Source organism: Triticum aestivum, chromosome 3D (genome assembly GCF_018294505.1).
Source record: "Triticum aestivum cultivar Chinese Spring chromosome 3D, IWGSC CS RefSeq v2.1, whole genome shotgun sequence".
Taxonomy (NCBI): domain Eukaryota; kingdom Viridiplantae; phylum Streptophyta; class Magnoliopsida; order Poales; family Poaceae; genus Triticum; species Triticum aestivum.
In genome coordinates, this window is record NC_057802.1 from 616,553,117 (window position 1) to 616,577,009 (window position 23,893).

The window sequence follows — 23,893 nt, forward strand, 5'->3', positions numbered from 1 at the left end:
TAGGACATATCGAGCGCCTGAAATTTGCCGGAACGGAAATGAATCAACACTCCGGCAAAACATAGGCCACTCGGATTTTCCCTGCGATACAAAGATGTTCATACACATACAATGATGCTTAAACTTGCAATTCCATCAGAATCAATTATCATAAGCATTCGCACATAAGCTCACCGACTAAATACCCTAGTTCTACTTTATTCAACACACCGAGGAGTGGAGAAGGAGGAGGTGGACTTTTAGCTCACCGACTCGGGTGTAGAGGAAGTAGAGGTAGCTCGGATGACGATCACTCCAAGGAGACACGACTCTACAAAGCCTGCATATTCCACTCAGAAATTTTTTAGATCATCAAATCTCATATAGCATTCTTTGATCACAAAGTGATACTGACATAAAAATAATAAAATTTTCCATACCTAAATTTTCTTACTAAAAATAAACTAGTTCTATTAATTCAACTAATCAACTAAGCACTTACTATAAATAAAAATAATTAAATTTCTTACTAATTAAACTAAGCACTTACTATAAATAAAAATAATTAATTTTCTTTCTAATTCAACTAAATCTACCATGCACTTACTATAAATAAACTAGTTCTATTGACCACTTAAATTCTTTGTACATTCTACACAATTCTACGTATCTATAGTATTGAAAAAAACCTACATTCTACCTATCTATACTATTAACTAAATCTATGGAGGAGGGGGAGGGGGAGGGGGAGGTGGGAGGAGCTGTGGATGGAGGAGGGGGAGGGAGTAGGGGCTGTGGAGGGATGAGGGGCTATGGAGGGAATAGGTGATGTTGATGGAGGGGTGGCTAGAGGAGGGAGGATCAGGGGGAGGGACGTGGGGAGGAGGAGTGGGGCGGAGGAGGGAGGAGTGGCAGCTAGAGGAGGGAGGAGGGAGGAGGAAGAGGAGAAGGAGGAGGTTTACCGAGGCCAGAGGATGGCGGCGACGCCAGCGGCGGCAATGCGGTGATGGGTGCGATGGCAGGAGGAGGACGACGCCCGTGACTAGAGTGAGGAAACGGGCGGGCGCATGGGGGGATAAGGCTAGATTAGCAGTAGCGCGGTTTTGAAGCAAACGCTACTGCTAAACTAGCTAGCAGTAGCGCGTTTCATAGGAAAGCGCTACTACTAAACTTAGCCTGGCGGCAAAGGTGGGGTAATTTAGTAGGGCTCTTTTCCCTTGCCGCGCTACTGCTATGTTCATAGCAGTAGCGCCTTCCTTTGCCCCGCGCTACTGATAAGTAGCAGTAGCGCCCTATTTTGCCCGACGCTACTGCTAAAGTTCTGTGTATAAGGTTTTCCCTAGCAGTGAGTCTCTATATATAGCTCAGTTCTTTCATTGCATGTATATATAATTATCCTCACTACATTATGTAGATTGAAGATCGTCGAATGCAGAAAAGCACAAATCTATGACATTGGGTTCATTAACCCAAATTTCATACATGAATGGACGGTTAAACACAATGTCACAGAAAACGAGGACAACTTGCTACAATCGTTGCTTAAAAATCAAACAAAGAGAAAATACTCTTTCCTTACAACTTCAAATGAGTGTTACTGTCTTGTGCATACTCGGTTTCTCTTATTACTCGAGGTTATAGTAATGTAATTGATGAGTTATGCATGTGTGCGCAGCTTCCACTTTATTCTGCTAGAGATTAAGCTTGAGCGAGGAGTAGTAACCGTCTTAGACTTGAGACGAAAATATCCCCAGGACTATGCGAACATGACTGAAATGCTCCGGAAGTAAGTTCAATCGATCATTATCGCATCATATCGGCAACTTTTTTCATTTCCTGATATCAAGTAATTATTTTCTTTGTCTGGCATGGTTTGGAAAGAGTTCACCGCAATTGTACCGACACTGCCGAAGGAGCTGCGATTTACACACCTGGAAATAAGTACTACTAGCTAGTTCCGCGCATCTCCCGTTGATTGTAGTTTCATCAACACCATTTATAATGCTTGATTATTAGTTTGATTGAACTCTATTTCTCGTAAAGTGCTTGTGGCAGGAATCCGGGAATGATTATTGTGGATACTACGTTTGCGAGTTCATCTACAACGCCACGACCTTTAAGCGGGGCTACTCTGAAAAACAATATGATTGCGTAAGCAATAATATTCACAATTTTATTTCATTACCATCATTTGTGTTGAGTTTCATTCATATATATGTATTGACCCCCTTCTTCAAATTAGATGTGGCAGATGCGTGATGAACTCCTACCACATAATCGCATACGAGCAATTCAAGAGGAATTGGTGGGATTCTTTCCTGACCACGTCATAAATAAAGTTAGAGAATACCATAAGAAATTTGACATTAGATGTTAGAGATTGTAAGAGATCTTATATATTGTATATATGTAGCTAGTAGCGTCGGATAGATATACGAAAACTTGTTGTTCGACCAATCTCTCGGAGAAAGAGAGGTCGATCACTCCTCTCTGTATATGTTCATGACGATCTTGTGTACTTAATGGTTCCTTCATTTGCTTACTAGCTAGCATGTAGCTAGCGTCGACCAAGCACGGAGAAAGAGAGGACACTTCTCTCTATTAGCTAGCTAACACAATATGACACCCCTAAATTAACCCCCCAAAACCCCCTACCCCCCCCCCTTAAAAAAAACAAAAACCACAGCTCCTGAGTTGCTGACGCGTGGATGCCTTTTGGTCTCGGTTGGTGTTACCAACCGAGACTAAAGGCCCTCCTGCCTGGGCTCCCCGCAGCGGCCACGTGGAGCACCTTCTGTCCCGGTTCATAAGCGAACCGGGACTAAAGGTTTTGGGCTTTAGTCCTGACCCATCAGTCCCGGTTCCAGAACCGGGGCTAACGGTCCTCTAGAACCGGGACAAATGGGCCGTTTTCTACTAGTGTATAACCCATAATACCTATACATACAGCATGACAACTGTACATATGAAGGTAACATAGCTCGCCGACGACACCTAGTAGCATATCCAAGAGCCACCTACCTATACGACTTAAGTGTTGCAAGTAATCCACTGCAGTGACTAATGGTGTAATACATTTACATCGGGGGCATCTTTGTTTCTCACTGGGGGAGAACTTCCTGTGTGTTACAAACTCACACAACATGGAGCCCAACAAGGGTAATAGACATCTTCCAGTCAAGTTATCATCGGCAGGGTGGGGGAGGGGAGGGGGAGGGTACCCGGAGGATCTTCCTCCGTTTAGTGTGCCGGCCATAGTGGCTAGCCCTCCTCCAAGCCGATCACCCTCTTGGCCATCTATAAATAGCGGGAAGGGACAACCCCTAAAGACCAGGAGTTTGTAAGGCCGCACGCTCCATCTCTATGTGTGCTATTTCTCTCTCCATGCTGCAAGGTTGCTTCAACCTCTATTCCTATGGTTGCCCTTTTCGTGGATGACAAAGTGATGTCATTGCCCACCGCCCCCTTTTCTCTTCTTCCTCCCTTCCTCCTTCTTCTCCCCCAAGGGAACTCCTCTCAACTCCTAGAAATTGCATAGATCTACAATGCCTGCGCCATTAGAGGTTGGAAACTGAAGCAGGGGAGAAACTTGATCAACAAAGAGGTAAGATTTGTACCTCTCCCCCCTCTATTTTTTCCCTTTCTCTGTCTCATCTCATCCTTATTTGCTGGTTCATCACCTGGGATTGGAAAACACATATGAGATGCAGAAAAAAGTGCGGTAGATGTAAAAACTACATGGTAAAAGGGAACCCATGCCAAATCGCAAAGACTAGTAGGAGGAAAAACTAGCAAGTTGACAGTTAAGTTGAAGCAAAAGTAGTATGTCTGGCAAGCAACTCCGGGCCAAACACTTCGAGGTTTCGTAGTTCAAGCAACTCTTGACAGAAAATCAGGCAACTTATGTCATTTGTTCAAGCAACAATTATGGTGTGTCCGCCCCTTGTGCTACAATTTGTAGCAACACGAAAGACTGGATATATTTAGCCAAAATTGGTATGTCTAGCAAGAAACTCTGTGTCATAATCCTCAGAATTTCCCTATGTGTGAGCAACTATTGCCAGGGATTTAGGCAACTCATGTCATGTGCTCAAGCAACTTTATGTATGGTTGTGTCCACCATTGCGCTACAATATCTAGTAACACAGACTTTATTGGGCATACAGTCCATGAACAACTGAAGAAGCAATTCTGCATATGGGGGGTAGGCGACAGTAGTTGTGCTAGTAAGCAAAGGACTGTGGCAGTGCAAGTGTGTAGCAGCAAAAAAAGGCAAAAGAAAAACTTTGAACTAGACTTGATTGAATTTAACCAAGTCTGTGTGCTTTTTTTTAGACAATTAGATGTGTCACAACAAGCAACTTGGTACGGAAAAATAACTAAAACAGGAAAAATTAGATGTGCCACAGCCGTGGCAGGAGAGAAGGTTATGAGATAGTACCTTTGAGCTTGTTGTTTTTTATTTTTGATATGTGCTTCATGGATGATACTTTTGCTAGACTCCTTCATAACAAAATCTGGATCGAATTTCCCCCCTGAAAAAATGAAATATGCAAAGAAAAAGGCGGACCCACATTTTGTATTTCATCCACTTTGGGTACTATGAAAAAAGCACCACCTCACTGTAGATAAACGAACAAGAGTAAGCATCATTCATGAGACTGAAAAATTCAACAAGCATTCGGAAGCACACCATATCTTTTTCGAACTACTAGTACAGTATACTTTCATCATTTCCAACAATTGGCCAGCCAACGGTTGCTGGATAGAGAAACATCATGATTTATGCTATCCTGCTTTATCTTCAGACCGAAAAAATAAAAATGAGCTTTGTCATGCAATTGTTGCTCCTGGTTACTCTCCTCCTGGAAAACAAATAAGGGTAGACATATAAGTAAAAAAATCAAAGTTGATTGCTACATTGTTGCTGTATAAGTGTTTAGCAGTTGCTTCCCACCCCCACCTAGTTCATTTTTGAATGCGTGTGTAATTCAACAAGCAAAACGTGGTACCTCGTGTTAGAAGAAAAATAACTCATGTATTTCTCTGTCTTTATTCCAAAAATATTATACATGGGAGGAGATGATCGATCTTAATGAGTTGCCAGATGACGATCAAGATGAGTTGCCACCAAGTGTTGGATTGGTGCAAACTGGTAACCCATTGTTCTACACGCAACCTACTACACGTGTGGGTGGGGCAACTACTGTGGAATTTGTCGCTGAATCTCCTAATCCTTCGGTCACACGAAAACAAGCTGGTGCTGAGGATGAAGCAGTCCATATAGAGGAGCACACCCTTGATGCTACAGATACGTTGGGTGCAATAGGGGGGATTATTGGGCATGAGGGTGGAGGAGAGGGTACTGACAATGATGATGTATCATGGTCTTAGCCAAAGGAGCCTTCATTGGGCATGAGGTTTGACACTTTGGAAGGTGCCAGAGAGCACTACAATGCTTATGCTTTTCAAAAGGGTTTTTCAATCAAAATGAACACTTCAAGGAGGTCTGTTATCATTGGTCAAATGGAGAAGTATCAATTTGTCTGCAACAAGTTCAGGAAACCAAAAAATGAAGACACGGGTGGTAAGACTGCAGACCCTTGTGGAGTTGAAGATCCCCGTGGAGGTGCAGATGATGATGATGGAGAAGACAATGTTATCATATTTGTTGATGATGCTGCTGAACAAAAGAAGAAGACCAAGAAACGGAAAAGAGAGAAAATAATACCGACAGGGTGCAAAGCCAAGATGATAGTAAAATTCATTGATGGTCGGTGGGAGGTGACTTATTACATTTCTGAGCATAACCATCCATTGGTTGACAAACCATCTTTATCTAAATATTTGCGGTCACACCAAGGCATTCCTGCAGAAGAGAGGTTGTTTCTGACAAACCTTCATAACTGCAACTTGAGTTCAGGTATGTGATTCATTTATTTCCATGCAGTGATAAAATGTCCTGCTTTTTTCTTGGATACATGTGTGGTGTTAACATAGTTAATATTGTTTTTGCTTGGCAACCTCCATTATCCTATGTAGATCCCAAAAGGGTTTTGTAAAACATTGCTTTATAGCATGAAAAAAGGGCTTGATGTGCTTTGTTGTAACAACTGCTGGTTTAGGGATGAAATTGCCTAAAGTTTGTGTGATAGTTGCTTGCATGTGAGGGTCTATGGTTGCCGGGTGCGAGAGTGGGAGAGGTGATAGCTACATGTACGAAAATGTTGTTTTTGTTTAACTAGTGAAATTAAGTAACTAACACCGCTGATACCCCGCTAGTCTTTTTGTTACTTCTTTTGATTGCTAAAACAAATACTTTAATAATTAGGTGTTAGTTTCTTTCTACCTAGGACTTGGTTGCTTGATATTTCAAGATATGCCTACTTATTTTTTTCCGCACAAGACGAATGATGCGCATTATGTTTAAAGAGTACTATGTTGCATATCTGATTGTTCCCTGAATTGTAAAATCTTCTGTTGCCTATAGTTGCTTTCATATATGGGTTTAATTGCCTATAGTTGTCACCTGAGTTGCCTTGTCTTTTTCATGCGTAGGGCGAATGATGCACATTATGTCAGAGTACTATGGCACATAGCTAATTGTTCCTTATACTACCAAGCACATCACAAACCTCAAGTCAAACTTGAACAGAAATGCAACAAAGGAGGGTGATTTGATTGAGACAGTTGCCTACTTCGAAAAGATGCAGAAGACAGATCCTGATTTCTTGTACAAGGTTAAGTATGATGTAGAGGACAGGGTTGAGAATATTTCTGGGTTGATGATCCAGCATGGAGGGCATACAGTGAAGCTTATCATGATTGCGTATGTTTTGATACAACGTACATGACTAACATGTACAACATGCCGTTTGCTCCATTCATTGGGATCATTCGGCATGGCCAGTCGTTCATGTTAGGATGTGGCTTTGTTAGGCAAGAGTTGGAGACTAGCTTTGATTGGCTATTTGGAACATTCCTTGAAGCAATGCATGGTCGAGCACCCGATAATGTAATCACTGACCAAGATGGTGCGATGGCGCAATCCATTGAAAACATCTTCCCTACTACTGTGCACCATCGATGTCGTTGGCACATTATGAAGAAAGCCCAAGAAAAACTAGGTGGCATGTTGGGGAGAAACCCAGGAATGTCAGCTGGTTTCAATGATTGCATTGACTTCAGCTTCACTCCAGAAGAGTTTGAGAGTAACTGGGATGCTTTTGTGCTGAAGTGGCCAGTTGTTGCTGGCACTCACTTTGATAAGCTCTGTGAGTACCGATCTATGTTTGTGCCATGTCACTTCTGTTGGGGAACGCAGTAATTTCAAAAAATTTCCTACGATCACGCATGATCTATGTGATGCATAGCAACGAGCGGGAGAGTGTTGTCCACGTACCCTCGTAGACCGTAAGCGGAAGCGTTTTATCAACGCGGTTGATGTAGTCGTACGTCTTCACCATTCGACCGATCCAAGTACCGAACGCACGGTACCTCTGAGTTCAGTACACGTTCAGCTCGATGACGTCCCTCGTACTCTTGATCCAGTTGAGGCCGAGGGAGAGTTCTGTCAGCACGACGGCATGGTGACGGTGATGATGATGTTACCGGCGCAGGGTTTCGCCTAAGCACTACGACGATATGACCGAGGTGTGTAATTGTGGTGGGGGGCACAGCACACAGCTAAGAAATCAACTTGTGTGTCTATGGTGTGCCCCCTGGCCACGTATATAAAGGATGGAGGGAGAAGGAGGCCGCCCCTCATAGGGTGCGCCCAAAGTGTGGAGTCCTACTAGGACTCCCTAGTCCTAGTAGGATTCCACCTCCCACATGGAATAGGAAAAGGGGAAGGGAGAACGAGAAGGAAGGAAGGGGGCGCCCCCTATCTCTCGTTCTGTTTGCCCGCGTTTCCATTTTATTTTTTGTCGGCCCAATATGTCGTTGCTGCATGAGGGGGCACGACCCGTTTATTTGTTTTCGTTGTGTCTTTTATGGGCTGGTGGACGTCATGCTGAGGATGTGGCAGGAACGATGGACTTGTGAGCATCTTTTTTTTGTTTGAGCGTTTTTGTGTTTTGTGTTTATTTTTTGAATTTCTGTCTCTTTGTAAAAACTATTACTATGTTCTTTCATATTTAAGTTTTTCATTATTTTCTCTATTATTCCTATCCGATTTCCTTCCGTCTTTTTCTTTTTATGTCCTTTTTCATTTTATTTCTTCCTTTTTCATTTTCATTTTGTATTTTTTATCAAAAAAATTAATAAATTTTCCATGAATATTTTTTTATAAATTTGAGAATATTTTTTAAAGTTTGTGAACACCTTCTAAATTGGTGAATATGTTTTTATACGGAACGATGTCTCATCTAGTTTGTCACCGTTCGATAGTTTCTGTAATTTTCAAGCGCTCGATCATCCACCTTGTTGGTCGTTGTTTTGTCGTGAATCCTTTTTGTTGTCCTATTTGGTTTCACTTTTATCAGCCCATGATCGCGGCACAAATTCACCACTGCTATGCAACTAGGGCTGACCTATTTCGTGTGCAGTTGCAAGTCCACCCTCGACACGTAACCGGGGATGGGTGACCCCTTTGTCCCAGTTGCAAATACACCCCTGACATGCAACTAGGCGCATTTTTTGTCTTAGTTGCAAGTCCACCCTCGAATACGCAACCAGGGCCTGACTCTTTTTGTCCTGGCTGCAAGTCAACTTTCGATATGCAAGTGGGGGCGAGCCTTTTCATCGAAGTTGCAACTTCTCGAATGATATGCAACTGGGCCCTTTTTTTTCATAGTTGCAAGTCCACCCTCGATTTTGAAACCGGGTTTCACCCATGTTTTTGTCCTGATTGCATGTCCACACCTTGACACGCAACTGGCGCATGCCCGCCCATTTTGTTTTGTCCTCTGCTAGTTACTGGGATCGATCTTTGTTCAAGCAAAGAAGAGATGGCGGTCAATGATGACGTAGTAAGTGTCTTATCTCTTCATCCTTATGATTCATTTCTACTGCTACTAAGCAGTTGTTTGTTTGTCGAGGGTCCCAAGATGCATCTCGATAACCAACTTGTAACTAGGGGTGTGTGTGTGTGTGTGTCGAAAGGTGCCCAGTTGCGAGTTGATAACAGACTCACAACTAGGGAGGTGTGAGTGTCTTTTTGTCAAGGGTCCCCGGTTGCATGTCAACCATCGATTCGCAACTAGGGGGTGTGTGTTTGTCGAAGGACCCCTAGTTGCAAGTTGAACATCGACCCACAACTAGGGGTGCGTGTGTGTGTGTGTGTGTGTTTGTCGTGGTCCCCAGTTTCAAGCCGCCCATCAACTTGCAACTAAGGATATTTGTGTATGTGTGTTTGTCGAGGATCCCCAGATGCACCATGAATAACCAACGCACAACTAGGGTGTGTGTGAGTGTGTTTCGTCGTGGCACCAGGTTGTAAGCCGCCCATCGACTCACAACTAAGGGTGTGTGTGTGTGTGTGTGGAGGGTCCCCAGTTGCAAGTCAACCATTGACTCGCAACTAGGGGTGTGTGTGTGTTTGTTGAGGACCTTTAGTTGCAACTTGACCATCGACTCGCAACTAGGGGGGTGCGTGTGTGTGTGTTTTGTCATGGCCCCCAGTTGCAAGCCACCCACATACTCGCAACAAAGGATATATATGTATGTGTGTTTGTCGAGGGTCCCCAGATGCATCTCGATAACCAACTCGCAACTAGGGGTGTGTGTGTGTGTGTTAGTCGAGGGTCCCCGGTTGCAAGTCAACCATCGACTTGCAACTACGGGGGTGTTTATTGAGGACCCCTAGTTACAGGTTAAGCATCGACACGCAACTAGGGGGTGCGTGTGTGTTTGTTTTGTCATGGCCCCAGTTGCAAGCCGCCCATCGACTCGCAACTAAGGGTGTGTATGTGTGTGTGTGTGTGTGTCGAGGGTCCCTAGTTGCAAGTCAACCATCGACTCGCAACTAGTGTGTGTGTGTGTGTGGAGGGTCCCCAGTTACTAGTCAACCAGAGACTCGCAACTAGGGGGGTGTTTATTCAGGACCCCTAGTTGCAAGTTGAACATCGACAAGCAACTAGGTGTGTGTGTGTGTGTGTTTTGATATGGCCCCAGTTGCAAGCCGCCCATCAACTCGCAAGTAAGGGTGTGTGTGTGTCTGTGTGTCGAGAGTCCCTAGTTGCAAGTCAACGATCGACTCGCAACTAGTGTGTGTGTGTGTGTGTGTGTGTGTGTGTGTGTGGAGGGTCCCAAGTTGCTAGTCAACCATCGACTTGCAACTAGGGGTGTGTGTTTGTTGAGGACCTTTAGTTGCAAGTTGACCATCGACTCGCAACTAGGGTGTGTATGTGTGTGTGTGTGTGTGTGTTTTGTCGTGGCCCCCCAGTTGCAAGCCGCCCACATACTCGCAACAAAGGATATATGTGTATGTGTGTTTGTCGAGGGTCCCCGGATGCATCCCGATAACCAACTCGCAAGTAGGGGTGTGTGTGTGTGTGTGTGTTAGTCGAGGGTCCCCAGTTGCAAGTCAACCATCGACTCGCAACTAGGGGGTGTTTATTGAGGACCCCTAGTTGCAAGTTGAACATCGACACACAACTAGTGTGTGTGTGTGTGTGCGTGTTGTCATGGCCCCAGTTCCAAGCTGCCCATCGACTCGCAACTAAGTGTGTGTGTGTTTGTGTGTCGAGGGTCTGTAGTTGCAAGTCAACCATCGACTCGCTACTAGGGTGTGTGTGTGTGTGTGGAGGGTCCCAAGTTGCTAGTCAACCATCGACTCACAACTAGGGGGGGGGTTTATTGAGGACCCCTAGTTGCAAGTTGAACATCGGCACGCAACTACGGGGGTGCATGTGTGTGTGTGTGTGTGTGTTGTCATGGCCCTAGTTGCAATCCGCCCATCGACTCGCAACTAGGGGTGTGTGTGTATTTGTGTGTCGAGGGCCCCTAGTTGCAAGTCAACCATCGACTCGCAACTAGAATGTGTGTGTGTGTGTGTGTGTGGAGGGTCCCCAGTTTCTGTCAACCATCGTCTCGCAACTAGGTGGGTGTGTGTTTGTTGAGGACCTCTAGTTGCAAGTTGACCATCGACTCGCAACTAGGGGGTGCGTGTGTGTGTGTTTTGTCGTGGCCCCCAGTTGCAAGCCGCCCACATACTTGCAACAAAGGATATGTGTGTATGTGTATTTGTCGAGGGTCCCCAGATGCATCTCGATAACCAACTCGCAACTAGGGGTGTGTGTGTGTATGTGTGTGTGTGTGTGTGTTAAACGAGGGTCCGCAGTTGCAAGTCAACCATCAACTCGCAACTAGGGGGTGTTTGTTGAGGACCCCTAGTTGCAAGTTGAACATCGACTCGCAACTAGGGGTGTGTGTGTGTGTGTTTTGTCATGGCCCCAGTTGCAAGCCGCCCATCGACTCGCAACTAGTAGCAAGTCAACCGTCGACTCACAACTAGGGGGTGTGTGTTTGTGGAGGACCCCCAGTTGCAAGTTGGACATCGACTCGCAACTAGGGTGGTGCGTGTGTTTGTTTTGTCAAGGGTGCCTAGTTGCATGTCGATAACCGACTCGCAACTAGGGGTGTGTGTGTGTGTGTGTGTGTTTATCGAGGGTCCCCAATTGCATGTTGATAACAGACTCGCAACTAGGGGTTGTGTGTGTGTCTTTTTGTGAAGGGTCGCCCACTTGCATGTCAACCATCGACTCGCAACTAGGGGGTTTGTGTGTTTTTGAGGACCCAAAGTTGCAAGTTGACCATCGACTCGCAACTAGGGTGTGTGTGTGTGTGTGTGTTTTGTCGAGGGTGCCCATTTGCATGCTGATAACCGACTCGCCTCTAGGGGGGTGGGTGTGCATCTTTTTGTCAAGGGTCTCCAGTTGCATGTCAACCATCGACTCGCAACTAAGGAGGGTGCGTGTGTGTGTGTTTCGTGGACCCCAGTTGCAAGTCGTCCATGAATGAAATATGCCCTAGAGGCAATAATAAAGTTATTATTTATTTCCTTATTTCATGATAAATGTTTATTATTCATGCTAGAATTGTATTAACCGGAATCTTAGTACATGTGTGAATACATAGACAAACAGAGTGTCACTAGTACGCCTCTACTTCACTAGCTCCTTGATCAAAGATGGTTATGTTTCCTAGCCATAGACATGAGTTGTCATTTGATTAACGAGATCACATCATTAGGAGAATGATGTGATTGACTTGACCCATTCCGTTAGCTTGGCACTTGATCGTTTAGTATGTTGCTATTGCTTTCTTCATGACTTATACATGTTCCTATGACTATGAGATTATGCAACTCCCGTTTACCGGAGGAACACTTTGTGTGCTACCAAACGTCACAATGTAACTGAGTGATTATAATGGTGCTCTACAGGTGTCTTCGAAGGTACTTGTTGAGTTGGCATATTTCGAGATTAGGATTTGTCACTCCGATTGTCGGAGAGGTATCTCTGGGCCCACTCGGTAATACACATCACTATAAGCCTTGCAAGCATTGTAACTAATGAGTTAGTTACGGGTGGTGTATTACGGAATGAGTAAAGAGACTTTCCGGTAACGAGATTGAACTAGGTATTAAGATTCCGACGATCGAATCTCGGGCAAGTAACATACCGATGACAAAGGGAACAACGTATGTTGTTATGCGGTTTGACCGATAAAGATCTTCGTAGAATATGTAGGAGCCAATATGAGAATCCAGGTTCCGCTATTGGTTATTGACCGGAGACGTATCTCGGTCATGTCTACATAGTTCTCGAACCCGTAGGGTCCGCACGCTTAACGTTCGGTGACGATCGGTAATATGAGTTTATGTGTTTTGATGTACCGAAGGTAGTTCGGAGTCCCGGATGAGATCGGGGACATGACGAGGAGTCTAGAAATGGTTGAGACAAAAAGATCGATATATTGGACGACTATGTTCGGACATCGGAAAGGTTCCGAGTGATTCGGGTATTTTTCGGAGTACCGGAGAGTTACGGGAATTCGCCGGGGAGTATATGGGCCTTATTGGGCTTTAGGGGAAAGAGAGAGAGGAGGCTGCGCGCCCCCCAAGGCTTAGTCCGAATTGGACTAGGGGGAGGGGCGGCGCCCCCTCCTTCCTTCTCTTCTCATTTCCCTATCCTTCTCTCCTACTCCTACTACTTGGAAGGGCTCCTAGTTCTACTAGGAAAGGGGGAATCCTACTCCCGGTGGGAGTAGGACTCCCCTAGGGCGCGCCATAGAGAGGGCCGGCCCCTCCCCTCCTCCACTCCTTTATATACGTGGCCAGGGGGCAGCCCATAGACATAAGTTGATCTGTTGATCTCTCCCAGCCGTGTGCGGTGCCCCCTCCACCATATTCCACCTCGGTCATATCGTAGCAGTGCTTAGGCGAAGCCCTGCGTCGGTAGCAACATCATCACCGTCATCACGCCGTTGTGTTGACGGAACTCTCCCGTGAAGCTCTGCTGGATCGGAGTTCGCGGGACGTCATCGAGCTGAACGTGTGCTGAACTCGGAGGTGCCGTACGTTCGGTACTTGGATCGGTCGGATCGTGAAGACGTACAACTACATCAACCGCGTTGTGCTAACGCTTCCGCTTTCGGTCTACGAGGGTACGTGGACAACACTCTCCCCTCTCGTTGCTATACATCACCATGATCTTGCGTGTGCGTAGGATTTTTTTTGAAATTACTACGTTCCCCAACAGTGGCATCTGAGCCAGGTTTATGCGTAGATGTTATATGCACGAGTAGAACACAAGTGAGTTGTGGGCGATACAAGTCATACTGCTTACCAGCATGTCATACTTTGGTTCGACGGTATTGTTGGATGAAGCGGCCCGGACCGACATTGAGCGTACGCTTACGCGAGACTGGTTCTACCGACATGCTTTGCACACAGGTGGCTGGCGGGTGTCAGTTTCTCCAACTTTAGTTGAACCGAGTGTGGCTACGCTCGGTCCTTGAGAAGGTTAAAACATCACTAACTTGACGAACTATCGTTGTGGTTTTGATGCGTAGGTAAGAACGGTTCTTGCTCTGCTCGTAGCAGCCACGTAAAACTTGCAACAACAAAGTAGAGGACGTCTAACTTGTTTTTGCAGGGCATGTTGTGATGTGATATGGTCAAGACATGATGCTATATTTTATTGTATGAATGATCATGTTTTGTAACCGAGTTATCGGCAACTGGCAGGAGCCATATGGTTGTCGCTTTATTGTATGCAATGCAATCGCCCTGTAATGCTTTACTTTATCACTAAGCGGTAGCGATAGTCGTAGAAGCAATAGTTGGCGAGACGACAACGATACTACGATGGAGATCAAGGTGTCGCGCCGGCGACGATGGTGATCATGACGGTGCTTCGGAGATGGAGATCAGAAGCAGAAGATGATGATAGCCATATCATATCACTTATTTAGATTGCATGTGATGTTTATCTTTTATGCATCTTATTTTGCTTAGATCGACGGTAGCATTATAAGATGATCTCTCACTAAATTTCAAGGTATAAGTGTTCTCCCTGAGTATGCACCGTTGCGAAAGTTCTTCGTGCTGAGACACCACGTGATGATCGGGTGTGATAAGATCTACGTTCAAATACAACGGGTGCAAGACAGTTTTGCACACGCGGAATACTCAGGTTAAACTTGACGAGCCTAGCATATGCAGATATGGCCTCGGAACACTGAGACCGAAAGGTCGAGCGTGAATCATATAGAAGATATGATCAACATAGTGATGTTCACCATTGAAAACTACTCCATCTCACGTGATGATCGGACATGGTTTAGTTGATTTGGATCACGTGATCACTTAGATGATTAGAGGGATGTCTATCTAAGTGGGAGTTCTTAAGTAATATGATTAATTGAACTTTAATTTATCATGAACTTAGTCCTGGTAGTATTAGCATATCTATGTTGTAGATCAATAGCTCGCATTGTTGCTTCCCTATGTTTTATATGTGTTCCTAGAGAAAACTAAGTTGAAAGATGATAGTAGTAATGATGTGGACTGGGTCCGTGATCTGAGGTTTATCCTCATTGCTGCACAGAAGAATTATGTCCTTGATGCACCGCTAGGTGACAGACCAATTGCAGGAGCAGATGCAGACGTTATGAACGTTTGACAAAGCTCGGTATGAGGACTACTTGATAGTTTAGTGCACCATACTTTATGGCTTAGAACCGGGACTTCAAAAATGTTTTGAACGCCACGGAGCATGTAAGATGTTCCAAGAGTTGAAATTGATATTTCATACTCATGCCCGTGTCGAGAGGTATGAGACTTCTGACAGTAATTTGCCTACAAGATGGAGGAGAATAGCTCAACCAGTGAGCATGTACTTAGATTGTCTGGTTACTAGAATTGCTTGAATCAAGTGGGAGTTAATCTTCCAGATAAGATAGTGATTGGCAGAGTTCTCTAGTCACTATCACCAAGTTACTAGAACTTTGTGATGAACTATAATATGCAAGGGATAACGAAAACGATTCCCAAGCTCTTCGTGATGCTGAAATCGACGAAGGTAGAAATCAAGAAAAGCATCAAGTGTTGATGGTTGACAAGACCACTAGTTTCAAGAAAAGGGCAAAGGGAAGAAGGGGAACTTCAAAAAGAATGGCAAGCAAGTTGCTGCTCAAGTGAAGAAGCCCAAGTCTGGACCTAAGCATGATACTAAGTGCTTCTACTGCAAAGGGACTAGTCACTGGAAGCAGAACTGCCCCAAGAATTTGGTGGATAAGAAGGATGGCAAAGTGAACAAACACTACTAGAAATCCCCATATTTCCGACGGTGAAATCTAATAGCCGACGGACCGTCGGGTATTACCATAATAGCCGACGGTAGTTATAATGGCCGACGGTTAGTGTCAACTCACGAGTATTACGACTAATACCCGATGGTACACCAGAATGCCCGACAGTGAAAATCCACCCCTCGGTTATCCAACTTAATGCCCGACGGTTGATCGTAAAGCCCGACAGTTTTTCCTACACCCACGGGGATTACATGTAATGCCCGATGGGTTTCCCTACACCCACGGGGATTACATGTAATGCCCGACGGTTTTTGGTACACCCTCGGGGATTACATGTAATGCCCGACGGTTTTTGCCACACCCACGGGGATTACATGTAATGCCCGACGGTGAAATTTAATAGCCGAAGGTGAAAACAAAACTCTCACCTATGAGAGGACATGGCTGACGGTAGATATGTGCCTCTCGGTTATTTGAGAAAATACCCGACGGTGTATAGTGATAACCGACGGTTGACTTTCCCTCTCGATGATATGTTTCAATGGACAACATATGTAGAATGACCGATGTTATATTCCAGATAATTCAGTATAAGAAGATTCCATGAACTAACATCTAGCATTGCTATTGTAAGCGGGTGCATTATGTTCTTTTTCACAATTAATATATAGGATGCTTAACAAAATTGGTACAGGACAATACAAATATGATGTTTAAAAAAATTGCACTTACAAAAGTACTAGTTTGATAATTTCTTAGTCATGTACTTCTGTATCTACGTATCTTTAGTTTTTCTAATAAATGCAAATTTGTCTAGAAGGACCCCGACCTTCACGTATATTAGTTATTAAATGCAAATGTGTCGTGAAGTATTAATTACATCTTGAATTATAACGAGGATGAGTGTTTTTTTTTAAATTAAGAAAGTGGAATGCTATGCATACGATCCTAGACGTACATATGATCCTTTTTGTTCGAAGCAGAGCAACCATTCTTTTTCCTCCTAACCAAGAAAGTAAAAGGGAGGCATCACCCTTTCTACAAAGAGTCTGCCACATGGAGCCACAGAGGCCTTACCGTTTCAAAGTGCTGTCCTCCCCTACATCGGTGAGGCTATGTTCGTACAATATGAACCTGTTCGTATTTTTCATCACCATTTTAGGGCCTTAGTAAACACGTACGGATGGTCATGAAGTACTAGTACTATTGTGACTTATAACAAGCCTGAGTTCCGTATTTCAAAACTAAAAAAGAGTCATTATATACATATGATTCTTTACGTACAATCCTTATCAGACACCACAAACACAAAAAATCGACCATTAAGCGGTGGTCATTCTTTCTTCCTCCGGAAGAAAAAGGGCGATCTCGCCAGCGTCTCTCCCAAGGAGAGTTCCTTCGCCGCCGTCCTTCGGTGGCTCCCCTCCGCCAACGACCTCGGTCGTCGGTGCTAGGGGGATCGCCGGATCCACGTGTGTGTGTGTGTGTGTGTGTGTGTGTGTGTGTGTGTGTGTGTGTGTGGATAGTTTTAGGCTAAAGTAGCTTCGTTTTTAGGTTGCTCATCGTCTTGGCTTCGGCGGCGGCGATGGCGGCGCTGAATAAAGATTCTTCAAATCCTTCCCCAGCAAGTCGATCGGCCCTATGGTTGGGGGCGGTTTTGAAAACCAGCCCGTTCAAGCAAGGATGGTGTGCCGGTGGCATCCTCGTGGTGGACATGTGTCCTCAGGCTCCACCGTTGCGACGACGTCTGCCCCAACATCGGCGCGAAGCTTGGGAGGTAGTGCAGGAGCGGATGTAGATTGTGGACTGCATCGACGACATCTGAAAGACGGAACGTGTGCTGGGTTCGTGGTTGATGGATGCCAATTGTGGTTTCCTCCATCGGCGTCTTAGTCGTGCCGGGGTGCTAGATCTTGAGTTTGATAGTGTGTCCGGGGTGTTGCCTAGATTTGATTTGTCCAACAACAATGACTTCAGTTTTGGTGAGCCACCTTGGAGGTCCACAAATCTGCATATCAGCGATTGAGCCGCGTCGAGCTTGGATGAGGAGGTGATATGTTGTTCTTTTCTTCAGTGGCTGCTGTGGTCGTGGTGACGGTGGCGAGCCTTCGGATCGCTTCAGGTTTTGTAGTCGTCGCTAGATGGTCTACGGATCTGCATGCAATTTTTGTTATTTCTGATATACGTTGTAATATCATGATTGATGATGAATAGGTTGGAAGTTTTCTATAAAATTACATAGTAAGATGAGATATTAACCCAATTGATGATGGAAACTAGGCAACACTGATTGAGACTAGGGGTGATAGTAGACCAACTATAAAAATATTCAAATTCATTAATGATATGTGAATTAGATAGATAATCTATCATTCGGATTAATTTTTTCAATTTACGTAGGAAGAATAAAAGTATGTTTAGCAATGAAGGTGGACTCAACCAAGTATCACATTTATTCGTGTGAGCGAAGGTAGCTCTTATTATTAGGTATGTTGAGCATATACGTCTGATTCACAAGTCTCGCATCGCCCCTCGCGCGGGCGACATGAGAGGACCCAATTCCTAGCTGCTGGAACCACCTCCTCCCCTCCCCTCTGCCGTCGCCGATGGTCGGCACTAGGCAAAACCCGTGCGTGCAACGGCGGTGGCGCAGGTACTGCTCTTCCTCTAGCGGTCTCCGAGGGGCACAGGATACCCTGAATTGTGGGGGTGTTGCTCCTAATTCGATCAATGGGTGCGGCGGCCGGATCCCGGTGACGATGTTGGTGGTGCCGGTCAGGACCAACGACTGGAGGAGGGCGGTGCGACTGGGCGTGGTCGGTGGCGGCGGCGGCAGCCGTTGAGGCCCAGATCGTCCTCGGCTAGAGACTTATTGATTTATTAATTTGTAAGATTTTTATGAATAATTAATAAAGTGGTTGGGTGCATGGAGAGGCCAGTGTTAATCCTCCTTTTGAGAAAAAAAGTGTGCACTTTGTCAGTCCCCATCCACACATTATTGAGTTTAAAATTCTGCAACGCATATTTCAAAGTGTATAAATTCGTAAGTGTTTTTAGGAATACGGTACATTTTTAAGTGTGGTCAACATGCGCGGGATGAAAGTTTCAACCGACACGCGAGATGATTCTCGAAAAAAGAAAACCAATTGGAAAAAAAACACGCGCGAAGGAAAAAAATCGAAATAGCCCACGCGGCACGAAGCCACGATCTCAACTTCCTCTAACCACCCACTGGGCCGTCGTGAACCTTGCCACCGCCCAGCTCCAGATTAGCCTCATTCCCACTCACCTCTCGATTGGATCCTAGAGCAGTTCTCCACCCAGATCCCATCTCTCACCCGTTGTGGCAGCGACCGACAGCACTCGGCAAGTTACGGTGCTAGGTCAGTGCCTCCTTTCCTCTGTCTCCCCGGGACTTCCTTTGTCCCCTCGCCTTGATCTCTTATTTTTTTGTATTCATGCAGCAAAGTACGGCGACTGGTGGTGGCGGAAAACGGCGACTGGCCACGCATGCTGTTGTGGGAGCGGCGGCAGCACGGGCTGATGGGCGAGCGGGGGGCAGGGGGCGCAAGGCTGATGGCCGAGCGGCGGGGCGTGCTAATGGGCGGCCGGCGCTGTGGGCTGATGTTCTGCGCTGATCGGTTCTCATTCGCATGCAGGGTAAAGGAGGCGAGAGATCCACATCTCTAGCTGAACAGCCGCCCGAGGAAATGTCTCCTCCCTACCCAGCCAGAAGTTTGATCCTTCCGATCGAAGAGGTACCGTATCAGGTCTCACCATAATCAAATCCCATCCATCTGCTTTTTCTTAATTCAGACATGCTGGAGTACATATGTTTCCATTCATCTGGATTTTCTACGAATCATTGTCAAAGCAGATCCCATTCACCGGTGAGATGGCCAAATTTTGGTAGTTAAACTTACGTACCACCTCTTTGGTTCCATCGTACCAATTACTCGCCAGTAATTTTGGAGTAGGTACTTATCTGCAATCTAAGATTTCAACCCACGTTAATCTAGTCTGATTGATTCTGAATGTCAAATCCTTGCTAGCTAGGATGTCAAATATGTACGATTCACACAACTATGCTGACAAAACTACTACATAAGAATAGTAGTACTAGTTTAGCTTCGTACAACTACCTGTTCCAAGACATTCTAGTATCTTGTGGGTGTGTTATGTTTGCTGGCCCTGATGTATATCTTTGGGTCGAGAAATGTGTGTGTAGGTCAGGGGGAAAAGGCAGCAATTGAGGCAATGAACTGACACATATGACCCGTGGAATGGTGTATTTCCTAATGGATTGTTCTTTTCAATTCTATATATCTACAATAAGATCTTACCATGATATTTCCTCAAAGTTGTGTCGATTTAATGGCACATATCCAGATTTTTCTTTAACTGATGGTAGATTTGCCATCTTATCTTGTTCCTGAATCATGTTGTATGTGTCGCCTTGGCATTTTAGTTCTCCATATAATGATTTATGAACACATAGGCGTTGATGTGGATTTTAGATTTACTTAGTCTTTACTTTAAGTTGATAAACCGTTCCTCTTGGTTAACTTGTAGAGTTGATTACTAAAGCAAGTTATCACAAATAGCAGTGAATTGTATTCAAAGATTTAGAAGTACTAGTCTGTATAACCCTGTGCATAAAAGGTGCAAAACAATAGTCATTTTATTTTTGTTCATTTTTACTTTTCAGTTTCCATTTGCAAGACGTATGGTTGGAAAAGGATTGAAGTACTGGTGTAACACTAATAATTCTTACTAAGATGTGATTTCTATGTCAATGTGTAGATGATTCCTGAACAAGTAAGTTTGTTCCTTTTAGCTCAATTAAATGTCAGTTGCATTATATCATTTTTCATCTCTCTTATAACAAGTCTTATAGTTTCTTAGGTATTGGTAAGTCATATTGGAGATAAATTGAGTTGTGATAATGCTATGATACTAATGATGACAATGGTACCTATGGCAATGTGGGAGATTATATATATGGCGATGGGCATTACGATCAAGACGACGATAATGGTGATGAGTCTGATGATCTTCGAGTCATGCAACCAAGTGAAGTTATGAAGTTCATGGACAATTTAGCTTATGCACAATGTTTGGACCATTATATCTTAGTCATTATTTTGTTTTTCATTTGACACTTCTTAGATGCGTCGGTATGGCCAATGTAATATTGATTCACCTCATTAGACATGTTATACTTCTTGTTGTTATGCTAAATAAAATATATTTTCTTTGATCATGTGTAGTTGTGTGATTCTGAGATGTATTTGAAAGGCCAATATTTTGAAATACTATCGTCATGAATCACAATTTCTTGGTATGCAACAACCCTCGATACAAGCAATTTGTAAGGGTGACTTATTTCCTACGGTGCAACAAACATCTTGGGTACATAATATGACCACAGGAACTTCAGAACATTGGTGAATTTATACAATTGATGGTGCTAGAAAATTCTCAACTAAAGGAATTCCCGAAGGGTTCTATGCACCATCAGTAATCATATAAACTGACGGTTTGGCACTCCTCTCGGTTATAAATAACCTTGACAGTCAAATATGCCGTCGACTATTAAGAAAATTGACGGGGGGCAATAACCGTAGGAAAATAAATATCCGACGGGGAACCATCGGCTATAAGTGTCGTCGAGCTTCTGATGATCAATTTATGTCTAACAGTTAACCGTCGGTCTATTACCGTTGGAAAAGATATTATCTGACGATACCGTCGGATATATGTGTAATGGCCGACAAAGCAAGACCGACGGGAGGTAGCCGACAGTGACCCGTCGGTTATTAGGGTATCCGACGGTGAACTTATATATCCAACGGTGATTGGACCCTCGGCTATAATGGAAAATCTAGTAGTGAAAGGTATATTGGATATACATGTTATTGATGTGTACTTTACTAGTGTTTATAGCAACCCCCCAGTATTTGATACTAGTTCAGTTGCTAAGATTGGTAACTCGAAACGGGAGTTGCTGAATGAACAGAGACTAGTTAAGGGTGAATTGACGATGTGTGTTGGAAGTGGTTCCAAGATTGATATGATCATCATCGCACACTCTCTATACTTTCAGGATTAGTGTTGAACCTAAATAAATGTTCTTTGGTGTTTGCGTTAAGCATGTAGATGATTTGATCGTGTTTATTGCAATACGGTTATTCATTTAAAGTCAGAGAATAATTGTTGTTCTCTTTACATGAATAAAACCTTCAATCGTCATACACCCAATGAAAATGGTTTGTTGGATCTCGATCGTAGTGATACACATATTCATAATATTGAAGCCAAAAGATGCAAAGTTAATAATGATAGTGCAACTTATTTGTGGCACTGCCGTTTAGGTCATATTGGTGTAGAGCGCATGAAGGAACTCCATGCTGATGGGATTTTGGAATCACTTGATTTTGAATCACTTGATGCTTGCGAACCATGCCTTATGGGCAAGATGACTAAGATTCCGTTCTCCGGAACAATGAAGCGAGCAACTGAGTTATTGGAAATAATACATATTGATGTATGCAATCCGATGAGTGTTGAGTCTCGCGGCGGGTATTGTTATTTTCTCACCTTCACAGATGATTTGAGCAGATATGGGTATATCTACTTAATGAAATATAAGTTTGAAACATTTGAAAAGTTCAAAGAATTTCAGATTGATGTAGAAAATCATCGTAACAAGAAAATAAAGTTTCTATGATCTGATCGTGGAGGAGAATATTTGAGTTCGAGTTTGGTCTTCATTTGAAACAATGCGGAATAGTTTCGCAACTCACGCCACCCGGAACACCACAGCGTAATGGTGTGTCCGAACGTCATAACCGTACTTTATTGGATATAGTGCAATCTATGATGTCTCTTACCGATTTACCACTATCATTTTGGGGTTATGCATTAGAGACAGCTGCATTCACGTTAAGTAGGGCACCATCTAAATCCGTTGAGACGACACCATATGAACTGTGGTTCGGCAAGAAACCAAAGTTGTCGTTTCTTAAAGTTTGGGGTTGCGATACTTATGTGAAAAAGTTTCATCCTGATAAGCTCAAACCCAAATCGGAGAAATGTATCTTCATAGGATACCCAAAGGAGGCAGTTGGGTACACCTTCTATGACAGATCCGAAGGCAAGACATTCATTGCTAAGAATGGATCCTTTCTAGAGAAGGAGTTTCTCTCGAAAGAAGTGAGTGGGAGAAAAGTAGAACTTGATGAGGTAACTGTACCTGCTCCCTTATTGGAAAGTAGTTCATCACAGAAATCTGTTCCTGTGACTCCTACACCAATTAGTGAGGAAACTAATGATGATGATCATGTAACTTCAGATCAAGTTACTACCGAACCTCGTAGGTAAACCAGAGTGAGATCTGCACCAGAGTGGTACGGTAATCCTGTTCTGGAGGTCATGTTACTAGACCATGACGAACCTACGAACTATGAGGAAGCGATGATGAGCCCAGATTCCGCAAAATGGCTTGAGGCCATGAAATCTGAGATGGGATCCATGTATGAGAACAAAGTGTGGACTTTGGTTGACTTGCCCGATGATCGGCAAGCCATAGAAAATAAATGGATCTTCAAGAGGAAGACGGACGCTGATAGTAGTGTTACTATCTACAAAGCTAGACTTGTCAAAAAAAGGTTTTGACTACGATGAGATTTTCTCACTCGTAGCGATGCTTAAGTCTGTCCGAATCATGTTAGCAAATTGCCACATTTTTTGAAATCTGGCAAATGGATGTCAAAACTACATTCCTTAATGGATGTCTTAAAGAAGAGTTGTATATGATGCAACCAGAAGGTTTTGTCGATCCTAAAGGTGCTAACAAAATGTGCAAGCTCCAGCGATCCATCCATGGACTGGTGCAAGCATCTCGGAGTTGGAATATACGATTTGATGAGTTGATCAAAGCATATAGTTTTTACAGACTTACGGTGAAGCCTGTATTTACAAGAGAGTGAGTGGGAGCACTACAGCATTTCTGATAAGTATATGTGAATGACATATTGTTGATCGGAAATAATGTAGATTTTTTTTGGAAAGCATAAAGGAGTATTTGAAAGGAGTTTTTCAAAGAAAGACCTCGGTGAAGCTACTTACATATTGGGCATCAAGATCTATA

General features: G+C 44.0%; 1 long non-coding RNA gene across 2 annotated transcripts; it reads left to right on the plus strand.

The window, feature by feature from the left end:
* The first annotated feature begins 19,066 nt into the window (after positions 1 to 19,066).
* LOC123075979 (uncharacterized) lies at positions 19,067 to 20,909 on the plus strand. Of its 2 annotated transcripts, none has more exons than XR_006436244.1 (4): positions 19,067 to 19,124; positions 19,206 to 19,511; positions 20,450 to 20,559; positions 20,639 to 20,909. It is a non-coding gene; the product is annotated as an uncharacterized lncRNA (long non-coding RNA). The 2 variants fall into 2 exon arrangements; XR_006436245.1 differs by having other exon boundaries at positions 20,647 to 20,909.
* Positions 20,910 to 23,893: the final 2,984 nt, after the last annotated feature.